Genomic DNA, 10,508 nt, shown 5'->3' on the forward strand with positions numbered 1-10,508 from the left:
CTTATTCAGTTGCTAAGTCCTATCTGGCTCTTTGCGACCCCATGGACTGCAGCACACCAGGCTCCTTTGTTCTCCACTATCTCCTGGAGTTTGCTCAAATTCATGTCCATTGAGTCGGTGATACCATCCAACCATCTCTTTCTCTGTCGCCCCCTTCTCCTCCCACCTTCAGTCTTTCCCAGCATCAGGGTCTTTGCCAATGAGTCAGCTCTTGGCATCAGGTGATCTAAGTTTTGGAGCTTCAGCTTCAGCATCAGTCCTTCCAGTGAATATTCAAGGTTGATCTCCTTTAGGATGGACTGGTTTGATCTTCTTGCAGTCCAGGGGACTCTCAAGAGTTTTCTCCAGCACCATGGTTTCAAAGTTATCAGTTCTTTGGCACCCAGCCTTCTTGAGGCTTCCCTGGTGGCTCAGACAGTAAAGAATCTACTTGCAATGCAGGAGACCTGGGTTCAATCCCTGCGTTGGGAAGATCCCCTGGAGAAGGGAACTGCTACCCGCTCCAGTGTTCTGGGCTGGAGAATCCCATGGACAGAGGAGCCTGGCAGGCTACAGTCCATGGGGTCGCAGAGAGTCAGACACACTAAGCAGCTTTCAGTTTCAGCTTATTTATGAGCCAACTCTCACATCCATACATGACTATTGGAAAAACCATACCTTTGACTAGACAGACCTTTGTCGGGAAATTGATGTCTCTGCTTCTATAACACTGTCTAGATTTGTCATAGCTTTCCTTCCAAGGAGCAAGCAACTTTTAATTTCAGGGCTGTAGTCACTGTCTGTAATGATTTTGGAGCTCAAGAAAATAAAATCTGTTGCTTCTACTTTTTTTCCATCTGTTTGCCATGAAGTGATGGGACCAGATGCCATGATCCTAGCTTTTTTTTAAATGTTAGCACAGATCACACCATAATGCACTTTCCATTGGCTTGTCTCTTTTCACAGCAGAAGACCCCTGAGGTGGAGACAGGGTCTCAGCTGTGTACTCCAAAACCCTAAGCAGGGCTTGCATCCAAGAGGGGTGAGCGTAGGTGGACGATGCTCAGCCCGCGGTGGCCGGGGGTGGGAGGGGGTGGTCAGGGGTGCAGATAGTACAGTGAGGGCTATCTCAGCCTTCGTTGTGGGTGAGGGGCAGTCTGGCGGCAGCTTAGAGGGAGAGTCTGGCTCAAGTCAGGTGGACAGGTGGCCTGATGGAGGCTCTTTCTGTTGTGTAAGGATGATTCAGCGGTCCTCTAGGAATTCGGGAGCCAGTGTTGTGTGTGTGTCGGGAGGAAACATTAACTCGGAGGGTGTGTGGCCTCGGACGGTGGCCGCGTGACCCGTTTCCCTTCCAGCTCAGGCCGCTGCTCCCTCTGGCCGGGTTCTAAGGTCTCCTGCTCAGGGGCATGCTGCGGCTCCCCTCTGCCTTCCCCTCCCCCCGCCCTGCTTCTACTTGTGAGTTACTCACAGTGGCACCAGATGCCAGCCCCCAGTGGCAACCGATAATTCAGGATGGCTCCCCGCGATATTCCCTTGGGATGGGCAATGTATGATTTTACATGTTGCCTTATTCAGGCTGGGGACACAATGCCACAGGCTGGGCAGCTTACAACAACATCCACTCATTGCCGGGGGCCTGGAGGTCTGTGGTCAGGGTGCCAGCCTGGTCCCATGAGGGCCCTTTTCTGTGTCCTCACATGGCAGAGGCAGCGAGGGGGCTCTGGGGTCCTTATATGAGGGCGCTGATCCCACTCTTAGGGCTCCACTCTATGACCTGGTCACCTCCTGAAGGCCCCCCACTTAAACCATCATATTTGTGGTTAGGAATCAACATATGAACTGGAGGAACGGGGAACAGCCCTTCAACCATAGCACAGAGAGGTGATATCGGAGGGAGCCTTCATACAGCTCTAGGCTTGAACCAGGATCTACCCAGCGACCTGGAAATACAATCAGGTGTTTCTGGAGAGTGGGCCGAGGCGTGCAGAGTGCACAGCTGTTCTCCTGAGAAGGCCTCCCATGGGAGCCTCTTGACCCTTCTGGAGAGTCAGATTCTGGGTCTAGGACAGGGCCCGGCCAGCAGGTGCATCCCCCACCCCAGGGCTCATCACAGGGAACAAATGAGCACTTGGGCAGCTTGGGGGGTGGGGCGCAGGGGCCCTCCTGGAGGTGCTGTCAGTCCAGTGATGGGGGCAGAAACCGAAAGCTGGGGGTTGCGGTGATGAGGGGGGAGGTCAGGAGAGGGGTCTGGGGCCCTTGGGGCCATCAGGGGGGACAAGGTCTGGCAGGACTTGGGGGAGTTCAGTTAGAGAAGCAGAGCAAGGCTCCAGAGGAGAGACAAGTAAGAGTGCAGATGAGGGGTGTGGGCGGGGCGCGAGTGTGGGATAAATGGGGACGTGTGGGGGCGGGGCCTGCGTGGGGGCGGGGCGTGGGCATGTGGGCGGGGCGTGGGGCGGGCTGGGCACAGAGGTGAGGCGGTCTCTAGGAAGCGTGAGGAAGCGTGACTCGCCCATGGTGGCTGGCTGATCCCTTAGAAGCTGCGTACAAGGGGAGTCTGTTTCCCCCTGAGGTCCAGTGGTGGCTGGAAGAGCCATTTCATAGGCATTTGGGCAACTGACATTGGGTGGCTAGCTTTATTTTGCAAAGTAAGAACGTCTGAAAAATAATCAATTTCCCAGAATACTATTAGGTTTAAACAGGAAGGAAGCCCCGACATGCCACGACATGGAGGAAGCTTGAAGACACTCTGGTCAGCAGTGCAACAAGTCAGTCATGGAAGGACAGCAGGGCGTGATTTCACTTACATGAGGCCCCAGGAGCATGCAGATTCATAGTGACAGAAAGTTGGATGGTGGGGCCCAGGGCGGGGGGAGCCGAGCGGGAGCTGGTGTTCAATGGGGACAAAGTGACTGTTACAAAGTGAAGCGTTAATTGGGTTGGATGGTGGTTGTAACCGCACAACAATGTGAATGCGCTTAATGCCACTGATCTGGACGCTTAAAAGTGGTTAAGATGGTACATTTTGTGTTATTTGACCAGGATTAATTTTTTTCAAAGGGCTTCCCTGGTGGCTCAGACACTGCAGAGTCTGCCTGCAATGCAGGAGACCCAGATTCCACCCCTGGGTCTGGAAGATCCCCTGGAGAAGGGAATGGCTGCCCACTCCAGTATCCTTGCCCGGAGAATCCAGCCACTCTCCTCACATGCTCCGTCTCCCTCCAGCACTCTGTGGGTTGGGTGACCGTAGGTCAGGGCCAAGAGGCTGCTGGACGCGGTCTTTCCGGGTCTGACTCCAGAGCAGCGAGGGAAGGAGGAGGGTGGGGAGCCCAGCAGGTGAGCAGGTCCGGGCCAGTCAGGAGAGAGCCCACTGGGCGCAGTGGAGGAAGCCAAATGGGCAGCCACAGGCACGAGGGCACCAGGGGAGCTGAGAGTGCAGACAGGACACGGCGAGGCCCCGGAGGGCAGCAGACAGGGAGACACCACCCGCAGGCCAGGTGGACCAGGGAGGCCCAGGTCACAGGACAGGGCCGGTGCTCGTGCCTCCTCCTGTCCCGACGTCGGTGTCAGCCACACGTGCGTGTGCGCTCAGTCGCTCAGTGGGGTCCAACTCTGAGACCCCATGGACTGTAGGCTCTACTGGTCAGTCAGACAGCGGCTGCCTGGGATGAGGTGCACTGGCTGGAAGGGCACTGGGGGGCTTTTCTAGAATGACAGAAACATCCTAAGCTCTCTGGAATGGCAGCTACACAGGTTGTGCAATTGTCAAGCCCCATCAAACTGGGCGCAGAAGATCTGTACAGAAGTCACACAAAGGCTACAAGTTCACCACGGAAGTAATATGTGCTCAGCACGAACTGCGAAACAATCTGAAGATGGGTAAAGGAAGAGTTAAAAGTCCTCCCCACCACAGCTCCTCTGCCCCTCCTTGACCCTGACCCTAACCATCCCAGACCTTGAGCCACAGGAGTCCCCAGGACTGGTCTGGTCCCTCTTCCCGGAGTCCAGGGTAAACCTCAGCGTTGCCCGCCCCTCCCGCTTCCAGCAGGACGTGTGTGCGCAGCGCCCCGACACTAGCTCTCCTGTGCGGTAGGACACGCCCCTGAGGTGCAGCGCTTGTTTCTGCAAAACACAGTGGACACACTCAGGGCCGGAGGTGTTTCTCCGCCCCCCGCCCCACTCCCCTCCCGGAGAACCAGGAGGACAGTGGGCACCTGTCAGGACGAACTGCAGAGCCGATCACGGGCCAGCAGGGGGCGCAGAGGAGCAGGCCTCGCAAGTGCACACGCTTATCCTTTGGATTCTGAACTTTGTAAACCTATAATCTCCTCCAAAACCTTAATTAAAGGGGAAGAGGGCACACGGAGCACCGGGGCTCTGCCGTGCGCCGCACACCCCACCCCGGCGCTCCTCCCTCAGCCCCGAAAACCCAGCCTGGAGTCACACTTGGGGCTGAGACTCACGCAGGACTTGGCCGAGCTGCTCTGTGCTCATTTGAATGCAGGAGAGTCCTGCTGCCCTGGCCGGTCCTCCGCGGCCGCCCTCCCAGAGGGGCCGAGGACAGCCTGCTTGTCCTGCTGCAAAAACAATGGGGCCGGAAACGTGGGGCGGCTGGGGGAGGGGCCCAGCCGGCGCCCCCCAAAACCACCTGCCACAGTCTGCCCCCTGGAGACCAGGGCTCCTCCAAGGGCTGCCTGCTCTGGGACTGAGGGCTGCCTACTTCTCCGGCCACTGTGATGACCCCTCACACACATCGGAGCCCACACCTCCCCCCCGCCCAGCCCCCCACTCCCTGCTCCCCGCCATCCTGTCTGCCTGCACACCATGTGGCCGAGGTTCCGGGCCTACAGCCAAAGTCATTTTGCCCCAATTTCAAAAGGGCTGTCTCCCAGGACGTGCGCCTTCCTGCCTGGGAGCTCCGGAGTCTAAGCCACAGGGGAAAGGCCTTTGTGGGTCCTGGAGAGATTCCATCCCTGGGGCCCTCAGTGGCTGGGACGCTTGGGCCTGTGAGGCACCGCCTCCCTCCCTGATGAGCTCTGCAGGCCAGGCCGCTCCCTTCCTCCTTTCTGCATGGGTGGACCTCACAGGCGTGGTCAGCCTCTGGTGGTGCTAGTGTTAAAGAGCCTGCCTGCCAGTGCAGGAGACTCAAGAGATGCCGGTTTGATTCCTGGGTCCAGAAGATCCCCTGGAGAAGGAAATGGCAACCCACTTCAGTGTTCTTGCCTGAAGAATCCCACGGACAGAGGAGCCTGGGCTACAGTCCAGGGGGTCGCAAAGAGTCGGACACGACTGAGTACTCACACACAGGCATAGTCTTGAATTCTCACTTATATGAGAACAGCTGTGGAGTCCATTAAATAAAATACAAAGCCAAGCAGAACTCATCTACACAGCGTGGACTGGGGTGGACGTTTGGGTCCGTTCCCTTGGTGCAGGCACCTGGGTGGGGGTTGTGTGTCTGGATCCGGGTGCCCTCACACCAATGTCCATCACATAACTCTCCACGCACGTGTAAAACTTCATCACCCCGCCACATGGGATTTGCTCATTCTGCCAACCACAGCCACTCCTGCCCTCTTGTCCTCAGCAGAAGCCGGTGACCAGCTCTGGCCCGTGAACAGAAGCAACGGCCAGTCCCCCTGCTGGCCAGCAGTGAGACGTCACCAGTACTCTGCCTCCGGGTGCTCCAGCTTCCTCACCTGCGCCGTGGGCATGGTGGTGCTCCGAGGTCAGACGACTATCACGAGATTCAAATAAGGACTCCCTGCTGGCGCGGCGGATGAGAATCTGCCTGCCAGTGCAGGGGCCTTGGCTTGATGTCTGGGCAGAGCCCATGCGCCGTGGGGCAGCTAAGCCTGTGTGCCCAACCGCTGCGCCCCACCTCTAGAGCCCGCGCTTCACAGGAGAGGAGCCTGCACTCGCCACAGCCGGACAAAGCCAGTGCACAGCAGGGAAGACCCAGCACAACCAGGAAGCAAAATATTGTTAAAAAAGAATATCAAATAAGGTAATGTGTCTGAAGCGTAGTACTTTTTTTTTAAAGCTCTAGAAAGACCTCAAGATGTGTCCCCAAACCTCCAAAATGGTCTTGAGGTTTCCAAATGGTGTAGGTTATTTCTCCTCATTTTCTGGAAAAGGAGTGTGGGGCGCAGCTGCAGAACTTGCATCCCTGTGGGGTAAGACACATCCAGGTCACCAGCTACACTGCTTGGGCAGGGGGGTGTCTGTTTCCAGCCTCAGACCTGCTAGGTTGAAGGGATCAGGAGGTAGCTGGAGATGAGCAACTCTGGAATTCAGCAAGCAAGCAAAAAGCGTACGTTTTAGGTGGATTTGTAGAGTGAACCAGGTGGATTTGGTGTGAACCAGGTGGATTTGTAGTGTGAAACAGTGATGGAGGCATGCAGGAGGAAGCATGCTGCTCACCAGAATGTAAAGACGATAAGAAAGCTAAAGATGCTGCCAGAAATAGCTCCTGTGCAAGACACAGCTCTAGAGATGGGATTATCTGGAGAGAGACGAAAGCTCAGTTTCAGAGTTAGTGCTCAGTAACAAGTAGCCTTATTCCAAAACCCAACCCAATTTTTGCCACTGACTGCTGAGGCTCTTCTCTCCAGCCAGAGAGCCTGAGCCTGTGATGAGCTGAGAGTGCAGAGGCCCTCGGCCGAGACCCTTGGGAGCAGCTCTCCTGGTTCTTCAAGGCCACCTTGTGTGCACACTTGTCGGGATGCACCCCTGGGGGGCAGGACACCCCGAAATCAAGCACATGGGAATCTCAGCAGGCAGACGTCCTCACCCAGGTGTGCACCTGAGGCGTGTGAACAGCTGACATGAGCTCAGGTCAGGGTTTGCTTCCCCAGGAGTGTGCCACAGACCTATGTAAGACTTGAAGATTCTTGGCAGATACAGTATTGAAGACCTGTGCTGTCAATCAACATTGCCCACAAAATTTCACATAACGCAAAAAGACAAAGAAAAGAGGCAAAACCTTGGGCCGGGAAGGAGACGGACGTGTCATTCTATCCATTGTCTGTTTCAAAACAATACGAGCGTGCAGATGCATTTCAGTTGCACTTTTTAAATTTTGTGTTTCATCTATGACTGTAACATGCGTGTGCACATGGGTGTGTGTCTGTGCACATTTGTGAAAATGGGAGCGTCCTTCCTCCTCTCCCAGATGGAGGCCGAGGACGGTAGCGGCCCTTGGCTGGCCAATGCAGTGCTTTCTGGACTGCTCGTTTCTCAGGCTTCCCCTGCGTTGCCAAGGGAGCTGCCTGCAGAGGACAGGGTCTGTGGGCACTTTCTCAGCTGCGAAGCCTGAAAGGGAAGCAGGAAAAGACCAGACGAGATAATAGTGAGATTTACTGGGTCCCTGGAGGGGCTGTCTCCTTGCTAATTAAGAGGCAGTTAGGAGCCGCTTCCTTCCTCAGGGTGGCAAGAACTGACATTGGTCGTGAAGTGTGCGACTATGCTTAACCCAAGAGCTACTTCTGTACCACGCACACATTCATTTCTAGAAGGATTGCACATTTAAACACGACAAACTAAGACATAATTTCAATAAGATACACAGTAATCAAACCAGTCAATCAATCCTATAGGAAATCAACTGTGAGTACTCATTGGAAAGACTGATGCTGAAGCTGCAATACTTTGGCCACCTGAAGAGAAGAGCCAGCTTATTGGAAACTGCCCTGATGCTGGGAAAGACTGAAGGCAGAAGGACAAGAAGATAGCAGAGGTTGCGATGGATAGACAGCATCACTGATTCAATGGACATGAGTTTGAACAAACTCCGGGAGACAGTGGAGGACAGGGGAGCCTAGTGAGCTGCAGTCCAGAGTTGCACAGGACTTAATGACTTAACAACAACAGAAAGTACAGTAATCGTTCTAAAAACAGAGTGAAAAGCATTTCATGCCTCAGAAGTCAGAAAGGAAAACAGATTTAACTATAGAAAATGTGAATTTTCATGCTAAAAAGTACCACAAATCTTAAAAGAGGATGAAGTCACTAGTGAAAAAACTCACAATCAACACAAACATTGCCGAGTGCGATGGCCTGGGTTGTATCCACCCCACAAGCTGAGGTCGTAACCCTCAGCACCGCACGACGTGGCCTGGCTTGGAAATGGGCTCTGTACAGGGGCAATCTAGTTGAAGTGAAGTCACAGGGCCGGCTCCAGTCCCACACCTGGGGTTCTTATAAAGAAGAAAATTGGATGCTGAGACAGACACGCAGAGAAGTAGCTTGCGTACACACAGCCTGATGGAAGGTCAGGGCGATGCCTCTTCCAGCCATGGAAGGCCAAAGGTCGCTGGCCACCTGCCCGCAGCAGGAAGAGGCGAGGAGGGCGCAGGCCCCGCCAGCATGTGGACCTCAGGTTTCTAGTCTCAGGATGGAGACAGGTCATTTCTGTTGTTCTCACCCGCCCAGGAAGCTAATACAGGGACTTGGTGGCATTTAGGTATAAAAACTCACACATCAGTCGTCAAAAAGATGTTGATGCAGTGTAAGCGTGATCACAGGACAGAAACAGTAAGCCAGCAGGGCTTCCCTGGGGGCCCAGGAGTTAAGGGTCCACCTGCCAACGCAGGGGACACAGGTTCGATCCCCGGGCAGGGAAGATGACACATGCCACAGCTAAGCCTGTGTACCACAACTATTCACCTCGTCCTCTAGCCCCCCGGGAGCTGCGACCACTGAAGCCTGAACACCACAGAGCCTGTGTGAGAGTTGTTGCGATGAGGAGTCTGTGTACCACAGCAAAGAGTAGTCCCTGATCGCCACAACTAGAGAAAGCCTGATTGTAGCAACTAAGACCCAGAACAGTGGGGGAAAAAAGAAGAGGAGGATAGCAAAAATATCTTCCAGGCTTCCGGGGGCTTGGGTCAGCTGGGGCTGGCTTCCAGGGTGGTGGAGAGCAGGGTGTCGGGGCGGCTTCCCCCGCCTCGCTGGAGCCATGGGGTGCTCTCCCATGAGGCCAAGGTCCCCGCCGGGGCTGCCCCGTGTGCCTGCAGACCTCGTGGGTCCAGGACTCACTGCCCTGCGGGGCTCCTGAGCTGGCGGGGGGAGAAGCCCCCCTGCCTCTGCCCTCCTCTCTGCAGATCACCCCCTCCCAAACCGTGTCTCCCGCTGAGACAGCACCTGTGGACTCCTCATGACAGAGGTGGCACCTGGGACCCCTTCCTGCAGTGCTTACACCTGGACAAACGTCTTTTTGAGCAACGATACAAAGAAACTATAAGATAAATAAAAGTAAATAAAAGTGTGCATGTTCAGTTCAGCTGCTCAGTCCAGCTGCTCAGTCGTGTCCGACTCTTTGCGACCCCACAGACTGCAGCACGCCAGGCCTCCCTGACCATCACCAACTCCTGGAGTTTACTCAAACTCATGTCCTTCAAGTCGGTGATGCCATCCAACCATCTCATCCTCTGTCGTCCCCTTCTCCTTCTGCCTTCAATCTTTCCCAGCATCAGGGTCTTTTCCAATGAGTCAGTTCTTTGCATCAGGTGGCCAAAGGATTGGAGTTTCAGCTTCAGCATCAGTCCTTCCAGTGAATATTCAGGACTGGTTTCCTTTAGGATGGACTGGTTGGATCTTCTTGCAGTCCAAGGGACTCTTAAGAGTCTCCTCCAGCACCACAGTTCAAAAGCACCCATTCTTCGGCGCTCAGCCTTCACTGCACTCAAGCCCTTGTGGAGCCTCTGCACACTTCACGGTGGCTGCAGCCGTCTGGGGAGCTGAGAAGCGCTGGTGACCCCCGAGGGTCCTCCCAGAGCCAGAGGCAGCCTGGGGTGCAGACAGCGCTCGGCCTGGAGTTTAGCACCTCAGTCCCGGGCAGCTCCAGCCCCCAGCTGGCCTCGGTCTAGCAGGGAGTAACTGCCTGGAAGGTTTAAAGCCAAGGCTCCCAGCCCACCCCACTCAGAGAGGCTGCCGGATCTCAGGGCCACATTCGTCAGGGGTGAGGCGTGGCCACTTCTGTGGCTCAGCACGTGGCCTGTCACCAGTGTCCTCCTGTCCCTGACCCCATGGCTATAACCACTGTCCCAACAGGGATGCTTTTTGTGAAGCACAGTCCTTGCTTCTCTGTAGGACTTTCTGGCTCCAGGGAGGGGTCAGCTCTGTGACTCGGGCGAATGGCCAGCGTGGATGGAGAGACAGTGGTGACTGATGACCCGCATGTGGGATGGAGGCTCAGCAGAGAGAAGGAGGGGGGCTGGGCTGAGACAAAGCAGGGGATCCAGGGCCCAGGCTGCTGAACGCAAGCTCTGACCCCCAGGGGATGGGGCCGGCTGAGTGGTGGATTTCGTGGGGCTTTCGCCCACGTGCTCTGCCTCACCACCCGTCCACATGAATCAACCTTTCTGTCTTTGTCCTTCCCAGCCTCCAGAAATGGAAGAGACCCCATCAGTGCATCTTTTCCTGGAGGCCAGGAAGGTTCTTCAACTGCCCTGAATCTCAGCGTCTAGAAGAGCTCCAGAGAAGGCAATGGCACCCCACTCCAGTACTCTTGCCTGGAAAATCCCAGGGAC

At 55.5% G+C, this 10,508-nt stretch overlaps 1 long non-coding RNA gene across 1 annotated transcript; it reads right to left on the bottom strand.

The window, feature by feature from the left end:
- Positions 1–2,565: 2,565 nt before the first annotated feature.
- On the bottom strand, positions 2,566–4,716 carry LOC112581226. The gene is made up of 3 exons (XR_006547281.2): positions 4,191–4,716; positions 3,932–4,098; positions 2,566–3,845 (listed from the first exon to the last, which is right to left on the bottom strand). It is a non-coding gene; the product is annotated as an uncharacterized LOC112581226 (long non-coding RNA).
- Positions 4,717–10,508: the final 5,792 nt, after the last annotated feature.

The sequence above is a fragment of the Bubalus bubalis genome, chromosome 21, assembly GCF_019923935.1.
Source record: "Bubalus bubalis isolate 160015118507 breed Murrah chromosome 21, NDDB_SH_1, whole genome shotgun sequence".
NCBI lineage: Eukaryota > Metazoa > Chordata > Mammalia > Artiodactyla > Bovidae > Bubalus > Bubalus bubalis.